Here is a 15,078-nt window from a genome sequence, read left to right on the forward strand (position 1 = left end):
GCTTACATCATATGCCTATTCTGTGCTAAGTGCTTTTTACATGCATTTGCTCATTTAATCCTTGCAAAACCCAGAAAAAGGAGTAGAACATTATTAATTGAGTGGTTTTTGTTAGCTATCTTACTTGGGGGTGAGATGAGAGAGACTTTATTTACTCTTAAAAGTAAATGATTCTATACATTTTTACTGATCACCATACGGGGGTTAGTCAACTTTTGTGGTGAAAGAAACCACAGTAACACATGAGTGCAAAGTATTTTGTTTTCTGCTTATGGGTCTGCAGTCAGCTGAGGCAGCACAGCCTTTCAAGGCCCTGCCTGGCGTTCTTTCCTCCCACTGCGTCTGCCTCCCCTGCAGTTTTCTAAGTAGTGATGATGACTTTTCCTGGAACTGCTGACATTAGTGCCGTGTTGTGTGTGCTCAGGTGCAACCTGGAGAAGCAGTGCTGAGGGTCAAGTTCAGGTCTGTTCCATATGCCTCATCTTAGAACCCATCCTGGAGAAGCAGAATCTGCCAGGGGTCTGTCCTTCTCATGATAGAGGTGGGGGCAAATGGACACATGGGAAGCTTGTGAAGGCCCAGGTTTGGAACTGGCGTGATGTCATTTCGGCCCGCATTCTATTAGCTGAAGCAAGTCACATGGCCGAGTCCAGTAGTGGTGGAGCTGGAAAGTCATAGAGGTTTGGAAAGAGAAAGTGAATATTCACTGTATAGTAATCTACCATCAACATTCATTGCTTTCTTAGTTAAAAAATAAAATAAAGTGAGGAAAAGAATATTTACCAGGGATAGTTTAAATTGTGTTTAATATATTACAAAGTCACTTTATACATTTCTTAAAAATACAAATTCCATATCTACAATTATAATGAGCACAGTGATATTAAGATGGACATTTAATTAACCAGAGATCTCGTTGCCTAGTAGGGCAGGTAGTCCTTTACACCAGTTGGCTTATGCTGCCTATGGTGTAACATTCTGAGCATAATTCGGAGAGTGTTTAATGGCCCTGTGTATACATCACTGCTACTTGTGTGGCCATTTGCAATCCAAAGAACTTAAATCATAGAATCACAGACTCTTGGACGTGGAAGGCTCTAGTGCCTATGGTAGGCAGGTGCCTCTTAACTCATATGAACAGCTGCTTTTGCCAGTTATAGTCATTCTTGATTGGGTGTGTCTCACATTGCTTGGAAAATGGTTATGGAATCAAAATTCTTTCGGGTAGCCCATGGGGACAGGGAGACCCCCCAGCTGTCACTTACCTGAGTGGCCAAAATAGGATGGAAACCTAAATGTCTTGAGTGGGCCCAGGGCCTCTTGTTTCGTTTCTCTGCATAACATGAACAATCCAGCATATGGAGCATTTGGGAATAGTCACTAGACTGTCTTTAAAAATTATATTAAGCCTCCTTGTTTTATTGTTTCCTTTGTCTTAAGAGAACCCAAGTACTGCTTAGACCAACTACCTCTGAGTCATGCAATGAAACACCATTGGCACAGACTCTGAAATGAAGAGAAGTATGTTAAATTTCCTGAAGCACTGCCCAGGGAATCATGCCTATTTTAATTTCCTTTCTTTTCTAGGTAATTTAGAAATATCTGCTGATATAGCTTATGGGAATCAATTGCATAAAGCAAATGTTTTACTGAGGACTCTTTGTTAAGATTAAGAATTGTATTTCTCAAGTTTCAGTCATTTACCCATCACTTTTTCTATTTTTATCTGTCTACTTCTTTCACATCAGTAGTTTTCTTAAAATAGATTCACTTTTTTAAAACTTAAAGGTATTTCTATAGGAGATGATATATTACCAGTATAAATTGATTAAAAGTATTTACTTGCCATAAACATTTAGACAACTGTAAAAATAAATACATAATCATTACAATAGATAAATTGTCTCTTATTCTACACAAGGTAGGTGTTTTTCCATTGATATTGTAGAAAGGTATGGTCTCTGGACAATACTTCCCTGGTGGTTCAGTGATAAAGAATCTGCCCGAAATGCAGGAGACATGAGTTTGATCCTTGGATTGGAAAGATCTGCTGGAAAAGGAAATGACAACCTACTCCAGTATTCTTGCCTGGAGAGTCCCATGGACAGAGAGACTTGGAGGGCTACAGTCTATGGGGTCACAAAGAGTCAGACATGACTTAGCAACTAAACCTCATTATCAACAGGGGCTGTGCAATCAGGAAGACATGGGTTAAAATCTCAACTCATTTTCTTCCCCATAGTGTGACTTTGGGCAGTTTTCTTAATTATTGAGCATCAGTTTCTTATCCATAAGATGGAGCATCATTTTAATCCATAAAATGAAATAAACTAGTGATCAATTGCCTACAGGTACTAGGTAATGCACTAAGTGCATGGGTACTATGAAAACTGAGTAAATGGAGTTGAAGACTTGGATTCCAGTCCCATTTTATCTCCTTTTGGATAAGTCATTTAATATCTCTGAGCTTCAGTTTCCTCATCTGAAAATGAGTGTGGTGGTTGCCATTTATGCTACTTCAAAGAACTCCTGGAAGGAATGACATCATAATGAGTGGAAAAGTCTTTGGGTGTTTAGATACAGGTGTTTCTGCTATAATGTGACATGTACATTCCTGAAACACTGTATTCTGAAGAGTTGTACATTTTTAAAAAATTGTACATTTAAAAGTTGTTTAAAAATTCAAATAGGGTTAAGGCAGACCACTGACAACCTGCACAACCATACTGCTAAGATAAAACTCTGACTATCCTAATAAAAGTAATGGAGCTAAGGAGATCTATTAAATTTTGACTCAATAAATATACGTATACCCACACATACTACAGTGAATATAGGATTTTAATCCTGTATTTAAACCTTAAAGCTGGCAAAGAGAACTTGATGGAAGGCATAAGGAAGACCAGGCTGCTTAAGCTATGGGGTCAACGAGGGCAAATCCTTAAAGATGAGGATGCACCGTGCAATAAGCTCTCTCAAGGAGTGTGCAGGCAAACAGCCCAGCAGGAGGACGGAAGCTGAAAGGGCATTCTGTCCAGTACTCCCAGATCTGTGTGCCTCTGAGGCAACCACATTCCACTCTGTCAGTGTCGTTTCTGCTCAGTCGCTGCTCCCCGGTAGAACAAAACATTAACATCCCGGGAAAAATCAGTGTGGAAAGAAGCAACTTGCATGTTATACTGCTCTCCTTCCTCTAATGATAGCCTTACCTTGTCTTCCAGCAAAATAGGTCACAGTATCATGTATTGTAGTGGGGCAACCCACGTGTGCAGTTGGTGGGGAGGTGCAGTTCTCAACTGAACGCCCAATTCCTGATCCCAGACTCTATGAGTAGAACAGTCAGAGACTCCCAGAGGTAGAATTCATCCAGGCCATGAGTCTTCCTCTCTGTGCCCACTTTCCTTTCTTAGTCTGAACTGTCTAACTTCTTTTCCTCTCTTTGGTTTCAGGCTTGCTCTTCCTCACTAGCCTGTGAGCTCCTTGAGAGAGGGCTCTGTCTTAATTCATTGATGTGCTCTGAGGACCCATACATGGGTCCTCGAGCAGAATAGTTGCATTACAGTTGAACCTCTGTCTGTAGATAAAAAAGAGCCCAGAACTTAATGAACGGTCCCTGGGCTCATCTGAGGGCATCAGAACCACTGGGCCACCTTGAGATGAGGATGGAGGCACCTTCCCCATTAGAACAAAGACTGTGTCTCATTCAGCTCTATCCCTACTGTCCCTGTTGCTCCGAAGCGAAGCAGGGACTCCTCGGTGGGTCCCAGCCCCACTTTACCTACGAGAAGCCCACAATGGGGCTAGCAGCACATCCTCCTCCTCACTCATCCTCCTCCTTTCCTTCCTTCCTTCCAACACATATTTATCAGGCCCCTATCCCATATCAGGCACTACCAGGTCCTGAGGATGAAATGGTGGGCAAGAAAGACATGGAATCTGCCTTTATGGTGCTTCTATGTTGCTTGGAGATTAAGGTTACTGAACTTCTGGAGCCAGGTTGCCTGCATCTGTTACCTGGCTCTGTCTTTTACCAACTGTATGAACTTGGCCAAATTCATCTCTGAATCTCTGTTTCCTTACTTATGAAATAAGGCTCATAATAGAACCCAATTCAGAGAGTTGTTATGAATATTAAATGAATAGACATATAAAATACCTAGTAAGTGCCCAATAAATATTAACTGTAATTACTAGTATTATAGTTGCTGCCTATAGATAATAAACACATGCATATAAAATCACAATAAGCTATAAGTATTATGAGTGAAAAGAACAGAATCACCTGGAACTCTGTGGTTCTAACTAACTCTGTAGTTAGTAGACTATGCAAACGTTATCTGCTAGGGGAGTGGGGAGATGATGGAGCCTGGGGACCTGAAAGATTTCTATACATTTGTGATTTGAAAGAAGATTAACAGTGGGGAACTTCTTAAAGAGGGTTATCTAAAAGGGTCTCTCTGAAGGGCAGCTATGATATAAAGGATGTAAGTGCTGACTCCTGAGGAGCAGGGTATGTGGGAGGGCATTCCAGGCAGAGGAAAGGCAGGAAGGAGCCATTACCAGTGACCAAGTGTTGAGGAACTCCGCCTGTTGGTTCTGCACTTGGCCAGTCTTGTTAAAAGATCCTGTTTCCAGCTGGTCATTTTTAGTGTCTACTGTATTGGGAGCCCTCAGTGGTGGCTTTCAAGTACTGGTATTAACCACAGCCTGAGGAATCTAGAACTCCATATCTTTTCAGGCTACTGTGACCCCTTCTACACTGTCAAGCCATCCAGGCCATTTATTGTTTGTTTGTTTGGTTTTTCTGGCCAGTGGCATGGCAGTCCTAATTCCCTGACCAGGGATTGAACCTGTGCCCCCTGCAGTGGAAGCATGGAGAATTAACCACTGGACCTCCAGGGAATTACCCAATTATTTTATTTCTTAGGTTACACTTGAGCAGATTAAAGAAAGGAAATGTAATGAGCATGCATTTCTATGTACCATGGTCTAAATTCACTCCCAATGCCTAAGTTTTAATCAGTATATGTTACCAACCACATACAAGTTGGGTAACCTCGGTTAGGTCACCTTATTTCCTATTATTTACCAACACTTGGAGAAGGCAATGGCAACCCACTCCAGTACTCTTGCCTGGCAAATCCCATGGACTGGAGGAGCCTGGTAGGCTGCAGTCCATGGGGTCGCTAGAAGTTGGACACGACTGAGCGATTTCACTTCCACTTTTCACTTTGATGCATTGGAGAAGGAAATGGCAACCCACTCCAGTGTTCTTGCCTGGAGAATCCCAGGGACAGGGGAGCGTGGTGGCCTGCCATCTCTGGGGTAGCAAAGAGTCGGACACGACTGAAGCGACTTAGCAGTAGCAGTAGCAGCACTCAATGAATACCAACTTGGCAAGAAGTATGTGCTGGTGTGATGGGGTAGAGAGGTTGCTGGGGGCCTCAGATTCTCACCAATGGCATGAAGGCTTGGGCCAGATCACTGGTTTTCAACTGAAGTGTTCACTCCCAACCTCCATTCTATTAAATGGAGCCATATTCTTTGGTATATTGAAAAGTTTTCTCAACTCCTGGATTGACAACCAGCAGCTGGAGAGTTTTATTATTGTGACCCAGAACTTCAGTTTTCTCTGCCTACATTGTTAGGCTATGTGAGCCTCACTGTCATAAAGACTCCATGGAAAAAGTTGTAAACTGCTGAAAGGGATGTTCTCTGAAGTCCTTTTAGTTCTGACATTCTCTGAATTCTGTGATAATTTTTCTTTTCTCTTAGTTTCCTTTCATTTAACACCATCTTATATGCAAGTTCCCAAGAATCCATGGGGTGCTCCCCCTTGTCAGCCTCAGGGGTTCCCTTCTCTTTGCTTAGCACTTTCCCTATCAATTCCCTTCTCCTGATTCCCTCTCCTTTACAGGCCTTTTCAGAGCCTTCATTTCAGTGAATCCTAATTGTCTGTGTGTATATATCTCCCCACACTTAAGGTCTGTATTCCTGGCACTGGTAGGCACTCAGCAACTGTTGGATGAATTAGTGAATTCTTAATGATTATCAAGAACATACACATTCATACACTTAATGACCTTTGACCATTTGACTTCTTTTGTGAGCGTGTCAATTTGGACAGAATTGCTAGATTCAAAGTTATAAGCTGGTTTCCTGCTTTTATTACCAACTGCCAGATTGCTGTGGCTTTTGTTTTATGTAAGCACTAGTACTGCTGATAACGTGTGGTAATTATTTATAACATAATATTAAATAATTAAATCCAAGAGTACCTCCTTTCTCTCTTCCTCTCACCCTTGTTTCTGGGTATCAATCTCCTTTTTATCCCAAACTCCAGTAGTTTCTGCAAAACCACTCTAATGAATGCTACACGTTCTGCATTTAGCCAAAGAAAAAGAAATGGGTTGTTCCAGTACTAGGTGCCCATGTCTTCTTTGAACTCTGCACCCTTTTGCAAGTTCAACATCAGCTTGGCTGGGGCTTTTCTGCTGTGTTGATGATGGTGATGATGATAACTGCAATAAGCCCATTGTATAGATATGGAAACTAAGGCTCAGAGATGTGACATGGCTTGCTCTCAGTCATACAGCTAGCAATTTCCAAAGACAGGATTTACATCTGTTTCCAACAGTCAAAGATGGTCTTTTCCCACAAAACTACACTACATGGCTCCCCAAGTGGACGCATAGTGTCAGAAGCCTTGTGGGAGCAGCAGGTCTGTCAAGTTCTACAGGCCTGAGCTGTTTATTGCTGCTGAGGACACTCATCACTACGCTAATTACATTAATTGCTGCCCACTCTGCGGCTATGTAGGTGGTTTAACAACACCTAGCAACCTGGTAATGATGCCTGGACCTGCCTGCCTTTGTGAAAACATCTGACTGCTTTAAAAAACAGAAAAAAAAAAGTCCTTCCGGTGGTGGCCAAAAATAGTAATTATAGGTTCTATTGGTTGGAAGTTAGTGACTTTCTATCTTGTAGGGAAAAGGTCAAGACACTGAACTTTGACACTCCATCAGCCTCAACTCTGTGCTTGACACTTTATTTAAGGCATCTTTTATAATCCTCATGATAGGTTAGAGGTAGGTATTATCCTTATTTTGTTTCTAAGGGAACCCAGTCACCTGCTTGGGTTCACATAGCTGGGAATGGGTTTAGAACTGCCGGAGGACAAATTTAGCTTCCACACATTTCCCTACACCATAGCACCTCTCAACAGGAGACTTTTGCTTCTGATGCTTGGAATTGAATTACATACCAGCGGGGCAGAGTCTGTATTTCCAGAGAGGAAGCAAGGCGTTGAAAATCGGTGTTTCACAGAGGCCTCCATTGCTAGGGGATGATACCAACATTTCAACCTTCTAACTCCCATCTCATCCCGACCTTCTCAAGGAAATGTTAGCAGACTTTTCCAGTTGACTTTTTAAGAGGTAATTTGAAGACTACATCCAGTACTTCTTGGGAATGGACAAGGTAGCTTTGGCAATTTATCATAATTGGGTAAACGACTTAGCTTCCCCAGACAGCCAGATAACAGAGGCTAATTTAGGGAGTAATTGACTCTGGAATGTTGTATATGCATGCGGTTTATAGGTGTGTCCATATTATGTGTCAATAAATGTAGTGTGCAAACACATGCATGGTGTGTGTTCTTCAGGAAGTCTTGAGATACTGGTGTACTTAGATGATTTGGTTCCTTTATTACTTATCATCTGGCTGTAAATGAGGCTTAAAAATATGTTTCACTAATACTCCAAGCAACTATATTATAAGATGACACAGAGTAGTGGTTAAGATATCTGGAGCTTGACCAGGGTTTGAATTTTGGCTCTGTCTCTTACCAGCTGTTGTGACTTAGGCAAGTCACCTAACCTCTCTGGGCATCAGTTTTGTCATTTCTAAAACCAGGGGTTAAAACAGTTCTGACCTCATGGGATTACTATAAATCAGGGAGATTTTTTTTGTAATTTAATTTTTAATTGGAGGATAATTACTTTACACTATTATAATGGTTTCTGCCATGCATCAACATGAATCAGCCATAGATATACATATGTCCCCTTCTTCTTACACCTCCCTCCCCCTTCCACCCCTCTAGGTTGTCACAGAGCACCAGTCAAGGAGATTTTTTAGGGCAGGGACTACCTCTGTACCCTTCTCTGCACTCAGTTAGAATGAGGTTTGGAAAGAGCAGGCTTTGGAGTCAGACAATTCCTCAGCTTTGATTCTAGCACTCTCATACCAACTGTGTGACCTGGAGGAATTATTTAACTTTCCTGGGCCTCAGATTCCTCAACTGTGAAATAAAGGCTGATTATTCCCACCTCAGATGATTGTCATGTGATGAGGTGGGACCTATGGAGAGACCTAGTACCTCGGATAGCTCATTGGAAGTATCTGTTTCCCTTTTTCCCATCCCAGAGGCTGACATTCGGGATGGCTGTGTTCTTGTTTGATATGTAAAACACATTCTTTTCTCTCATGTAAACACATTCTTTTCTCTCATGTTGTGTGTTACTCGCTCAGTCGTATCTGACTCTTTGAGACCTCGTGGACTGTAGCCCAAAGGCTTCTCTGTCCATGGAATTCTCCAAACAAGGGTACTGGAGTGGGTAGCCATTCCCTTCTCCAGGGGATCTTCCCGACCCAGGGATCAAACCCAGATCTCCTGCATTGCAGGAGGATTCTTTACTGTCTGAGCCACCAGGAAGGCCCTTCTTTTCTCATACTCCATCTTTATTTTCTCCTTCCCACCCTTTTCCTTTATTTCCCTTCCTCCCTTTTTTCTTTTTCGGTCAGCCTCCATCTACTGACTCAGCCCCCCTATCCAGGGTCACCTTGTTCCTGGATTGTGGCAGCAGCTCTCCCTGGCCTCCTTCATCCTCCTCTCCATCCAACACTCTGTGGTTGTATTCTCCACACAGGGTATCCTTTTGTAACCTGACCCAGACCTTGCTACTCCTCTGTGCCACTCCTTCCAGTAGCTTCTCATCACACTGAGAACAGTCTGTGGCCCTCACCATAGTCCAAAAGGCTCTGTGTGTGAACTGTCTTCTGGCAAACTCTCTGAGCCAGCTTCCTAGCACTTTTTAACTCTGCTCCAGCCTCAAAAGCCTTCTGACTATTACGGGAACTTTCCAAGGATGTTCCAGCTTTGGGTCTTTTATAAGTGCAGTTCTCTCTCCCTCCAAGCAGCTATAGAGTTCATTCTCACTTCCTCACATCTCTGCCCACATGTCACCTTATCAGAAAGGTGCTCTGTGATGACCTTACATAAAATAACACCCCAGTCACTCTCAATCCTCCATTTTATTTATCTCCTCACTTTTCAGAGACAGATTCTAGATTTATTCCTTTACTTTTGATTGCCTCTCTACCTACAATGGAAGGTAAGCTCTAGAAGAACAGACTTTGTTTTCTGCTGAGTCCCCAGAGCCCAACACATAGTAGGTGCTCAATTAATATTTGCCGAATTGATGAATGTGTGTGGCCTCTGTATGAAATGATAGGGAAGAGCCTGCATAGCTGTTCCAGGTGATTCCAGCCCTGATGGCTCACTGTCCAGTATTTATTGTATCCAAGCCAAGGTGATGAGCAGTGAAGAGGGAAATCGGGTGGCCTTTTAGGGACCCACCCCCTTCATATATGCACCTTCAAGACCAGATCTGTCTCATCTGTGGCAGTGACATACCTGGCTTTACACTGCCTCATGCAGAGTTGCACTGTTGTCTGGAATTCTCATGGCAGCTTTGCAATATGATTAATTTTGCTCACATAGATAATGTATCGATCATAGATAAAGATCACTCATTTTTTTTTACTAATGTTTTGTGTTTAGTATACTACCACAAACTGAAAGTTAGAGATGTAATATCTGCTTGTTCCCAGACTATGAAAGCAAAAACACAAAGTCTGCTAGCACTGAATCACTCTTAGCCACCTGATCTCTCCCTGCCTTCACCCTCCTGTCCTGATTCCGTTCCTGTAAAGTATGGTAGCTTAGTGGAGGGCAAAGTTGTACTGGGGGTCTGGGTTTCCAGTCCCAACACCACCCCTTATTCACTGTGAGATCTTGAGCACTTACCCTCCTTCCCTGACCCTCAGTATCCTTCTCTGTAAAATGGGCCTTGACAACAGGTACTCAGTACTATGTGCTGAATGAAAGATGGCAAAATGGGACACTGAGGAAGAATGGTAGCCCATGGTGAACCCTCAGTAGCGCTAGTGCCTCCCATGCACACTGATTTGCACAACTGTGATGTAAACTTACTTTGGCTTTGGTCAACCTTTGGGATAGACAAGCCAGCTAAACACGGAGACAAGGCCTTTTGGAATCGGTACTGCATAAGGCTTTCATAGAGGTCCTACTCTTTGCATGTTGTGATTAGTTGTGTCTGACTCTGCGATCCCATGGACTGCAGCATGCCAGGCTTCCTTGTCCTTCATTATCTCCTGGAATTTGCTCAAACTTGTGTCCATTAAGTTGGTGATGCCATCCATCCATCTCATCCTCTGTCACCCCCTTCTCCTCTTGCCCTCAGTGTTTCCCAGCATCAGGGTCTTTTCCAGTGAGTTGGCTCTTCACATCAGGTGCCAAAGTATTAGAGCTTCAGCTTCAGCATTAGTCCTTCCAATGAATATCTAGGGTTGATTTCCTTTAGGATGGACTGGCTTGACCTCCTCGCAGTTGAAGGGACTCTCAAGAATCTTCTCTGTTTGCATGGTAGGGTGGAAGATTCTGGGACAGGCAGGCAGGCAGTGAAAGGCATGGTTCTGCTCCAGTTAGTTTCCCAGGGCTGCTGTAACAAATGCCACAAGCTTGGTGGCTTTGAACAACAAAAATTTCTTCTTGCATAATTCTAGAGGTCAAAAAATCAAGGTGTTAGTTAGCAGGGCTGCACTCCCTTTGAAGGTTCTGAGGGAAGATCCCTTCTTTGCTGCTTCCAGCTTCCTGTGACTCCTGATAACACTTGGCTTGGGGCAGCATCTCTCTAATCTCTGCTTCCATCCCTGCCTGCCTTCCATCCCTCCCCGCTAGGTATTTCTTTGTCTCACGTCACCCTCTCCTTTCTAAGTCACTAGTCATTGGATTTAGGGCTGACCCTAAATCCACAATGAGATCCTTAATTTAGTTTTACCCACAAAACCCCTATTTCTAATAGGGTCATATTCCCAAACACTAGGGGTTGGACATATCTTTTGGGGGCAGGGGGACACAGTTTGATCTAATACAGTTTCTTCAAGAATTTCAGATTAGGCAAAGGGACAGAATACACACAGCTGAGCAACCAGAGTTTCAAGTAAAGAGTAAAACACACCCTTCTGGGAGATAGGTAGGGGTTTGATTCATTCATTCTTTGATCCAGTAACACTGCTGAACCCCTGCTGAGCTGGGTGCAAGGAAGTAGAAATGATAAGGTGACCACCAACTGGTGGGGAGGGTGGTGGTAGTGGTGAGAGGGTGTGTGTGGGGGGATGGGTAACAGGTAGAGAGTAACAGGTGTTTCCAACTCAGCATGGTAGGGCTTGGAGGAGGTGGACCCTGAAGCTGTGGGGGCTTGGCAGAAAGTCTGGAGATCTGGAGAGCTCTGGAGGCATGGTGGTCAGAGAAGTCTTCCTGGAGGAGGAAGGGTAGTATCTCACAGGAGACCTGAAAGATGAGGTAGTAGGAAGCAGCCATGCCCAAAGAGGGAGGAGTTCTAGGTAGAAGAAAAGGAATCCACAGGAAGCCCTGTGGGCTGAAGAGGCAGGCAAGGGGTCAGATTGGACAGGGTACTGTAAGCCATCCAGAGGGTAATGGAGAGATAGACATATCTGCCTATTAAAAATAAAAATTAGAGAAAGACTGTAATGGAAAGTACTTTGTAGTAGATCCTAAATTTATATTTATCATGTCATTTTTTTTAAGAAGTATAACATATATGCAGAAAAGTGCACAAGTTACGAGTGTAACTTGATGAATAAGTGCATAGCCCTGTGTGTACACCACCTAGGTTGTTGGATTGTCAAAGAAGAGGCAGAATAGAGAAGAGTTCAAGATGGGTCAATGACTCAGAATTCCTCTTCTTTGTCCTATGGAGAAATGACCCCCATAACAGGAAGAAGCAGGGATCTGGATGAGGAAGACTCCATTTTGAGCACCGTATCTGGTATTCCCCTGTTGTGTGATCTCAGGCAAGTGGCTATACTTCTCTTATCCTTGGTTTTACCATCTGTGGAATGGGCTAACAGAGGAATGGGCTAACAGTGTCTGCCTCACCAAGATGGTGTGAAGGTGAAACAGCACAAAGTTAAGGAAAGTTCTCTATGTTATGCAAAATATGATTCTCAGATTTGAATATGTCTCAGATCTGGATTTCTTCCCTTTATTGTCTTCCTTCTCCTCCTGACAGTGTTTCAGATAAATGAGGAGTGGGATGGGGGAGAGTTACTCTTTTTGCAGCACTTTTTTTGTTTGTTTGTTTGTTTCCCATTCCAAAATATCTATTCCAGATCTGGACTGTCAATCCTGTGCCCTTCTTTATCTTCACCCTTCTTGCTCGCTATAGTCCCTCTCACCCAACTAGGCTCAAAGAGGCAGAGGGAAGAAGGAAGGGATTAGGGCCATGGCAAGAAGTTTGAGGATAAAGATAAATCCAGTGCTCCTTTCCCAGCCTTCACTGAGGACCTGCTGTCTCTAGCTCTGCCAGGGCATTTGGGATCATGGGTGGGAGGTGGGGAGATGTGGAAGGGAGATGAGGACGATCACACTCAGATCGTCTCCTGGCTCATTTGATGAGGTAAAATGGAAACAGGTCCTTAACAGTAAAATCAGTTAAGGTCAAGATCTTACCGTAAAGAGGCAAAAAGCCCCTAAGGAGCTGAGAAACAGGAAAAAGGTAAAACACCATAAAGAAGGTGAGTCCAGCACTGGACCCTCCCTCTCTCCTCCCTTTTCAGATTCTTGGCATTTCTGCAATAAATACCTTTAAGCATCTGTTGCGTATCAGACCATTCTTTTACATACATGGTCTTATACAATCCTTGAAACAAGACCAAAAGCTAAGAATTGTGAATACGGTGTTTCAGATGAAGGGGACTGAGATGCCTAGAGACGTGCTCAAGATCATACCACTATTAAAAGAAGGAAACAGCTCGGAACCCCCATTCACCCAGCTCCAAAGCATCTGCTTTTTCCATTCTGCTCTACTATTTCCCTGAATGTACGTGGAAGGGTGCCATGAGCTTTATCTGGCTGCATCGCATTGCATGCATTTTTAGTATTTGTGAGCACATGTCAACAGGCATGTTGACGTGCCTGCTAGGTGAGTCGTAATGATTGCATTTTGAGTGCTAACTGCATTTTTTGCTGGCAAAGCCTGCCTCAAGGAAAACAGGAAAGGGAGCACACAAGCCCACTGCGCAGGAGGCCAGGCACATGGTGAGGCTAGTCCTTGAACACGCCAATGGGAAGTGGCTCTGGGGGCCCCAGTGGAAGTTTACTTTGCTGGGGCAGGAGGTGGGGTTTGGGGTGGGGTGGGAAGCTGAGTTGTTCCATGACTATTCTATTTCCAGAGCACAGTTCATTTCCCATTCTTTTTTTTTTTAAAGGAGCTAATATTTGTTTGGCACTCATTAGGGGCCAGGTGGGCATCCCTGGAGGCTCAGATGGTAAAGAACCCTCCTGCAATGCAGGAGACCTGGGTTTGATCCCTGGGTTGGGAAGATCCCCTGGAGAAGGGAATGGCTACCCACTCCAGTATTCTTGCTTGGAGAATTCCATGGACAGAGGAGCCTGGAGGGCTACAGTCAATGGGGTCGCAAAGAGTTGGACATGACTGAGCAACTAACATTTCACATTTCTGGGCTAGGCATGGTACTGGGCACTTTACATCTGTGATATCATTGGACTCCCACAAACCCTGCCAAGGGCCTCCATTAGTGCCCTGTGTGGCCCAGGAGACAAATTCAGGAAGTTGGGGCCATCTCCCCAAGATCACTCAGTTGGTGTGGAGCAGAGCAGGGGCTCCTGCCCAGTGCTGTCCAAACAGCAGGTTACACTGACATTTTAAGGTTATCAGCGGCACATTTTATTCTTCAATGAAGTTATAAATGATCTCTAATTCATGAACCAGGATGCTGGCATGCTGACTCTGCCCCTGCTCTTTCAGAGAAAGAAGTGCTTTATCTTTTCATTCTTGAGTAATTGGGCTATTTTGTCCTAGAGATATAAATCTTCACCCCAGGTCACTTAAGTGTGATGTCTGGAGGTACAACAATGGCCACCCTTGCTTGTTTGGCCCTTTCTCTGTCTTTTTCCCCTAAGGCACTGGCCTCCTTTAAAGACTGTTCCCTGCCATCACCATAGTTTTGTGGTTGCTGAGGCAGCATTAGCCATGACCAGAACCTGTGGCCTGAACAATCCTGTGGTCAGAGAGAGCTGGCGTGGCCAGGGTCCAAAAGGGACCTTTGAGATTTGTGATGGGCTCTAGTGGTCTTCCAAAGCCCCCAGCCCCACTCAGCAGTGCCCCTCATAGAAAGCAGATATCCTCAGTGTCATATTTGAACATTTAAGATAAGCATTTGGGCCACCAGCCCCCTTTTAGAGTAAATGACAATTTTGAATACCTGAACGATATTGATTAATACCTTAATGGTCTTCATATTTTGCACTGGGCACACAGATTAACCAGATCTTCCAGAAGCAAGATGAATAATAAAGATGAAAGTCCTTGAAATCCTAGAACCTTCAAATCTTTTTCAAGGCTCATAAAAGCAGAGAGCAGTGGGGAGGGAGAATGGGGTAGAAGGAGCTCTGAACACAGGCTGTAACAGGAAAAGCCTGGATTCCAGCTGTGTGATGTTGGGTACACTCCACTCACCTCTCTGAACCCCACTTTTCTTTTCTGCCATTTGGCAATGGCAATGCTGTCCCTTCCCTGCTCCCAGCTCCAGGTGCCTGCTGTGAGAATTAGAAAAGAATATGTTCCTGGAGGCAGGCATAGCAACCCACTCCAGTATTCTTGCCTGGAGAATCCCCATGGACAGAGGAACCTGGCAGGCTGTAGTCCATAGTGTTGCAAAGAGTTGGAC

At 43.9% G+C, this 15,078-nt stretch overlaps 1 long non-coding RNA gene across 1 annotated transcript in view; it reads left to right on the forward strand.

The window, feature by feature from the left end:
• LOC106990843 (uncharacterized) overlaps positions 1-15,078 on the forward strand; it is a 37,721-nt gene that overhangs the window by 14,939 nt on the left and 7,704 nt on the right. The gene's annotated exons all lie outside the window — the stretch shown is intronic.

The sequence above is a fragment of the Ovis aries genome, chromosome 1, assembly GCF_016772045.2.
Source record: "Ovis aries strain OAR_USU_Benz2616 breed Rambouillet chromosome 1, ARS-UI_Ramb_v3.0, whole genome shotgun sequence".
NCBI classification, from domain to species: domain Eukaryota; kingdom Metazoa; phylum Chordata; class Mammalia; order Artiodactyla; family Bovidae; genus Ovis; species Ovis aries.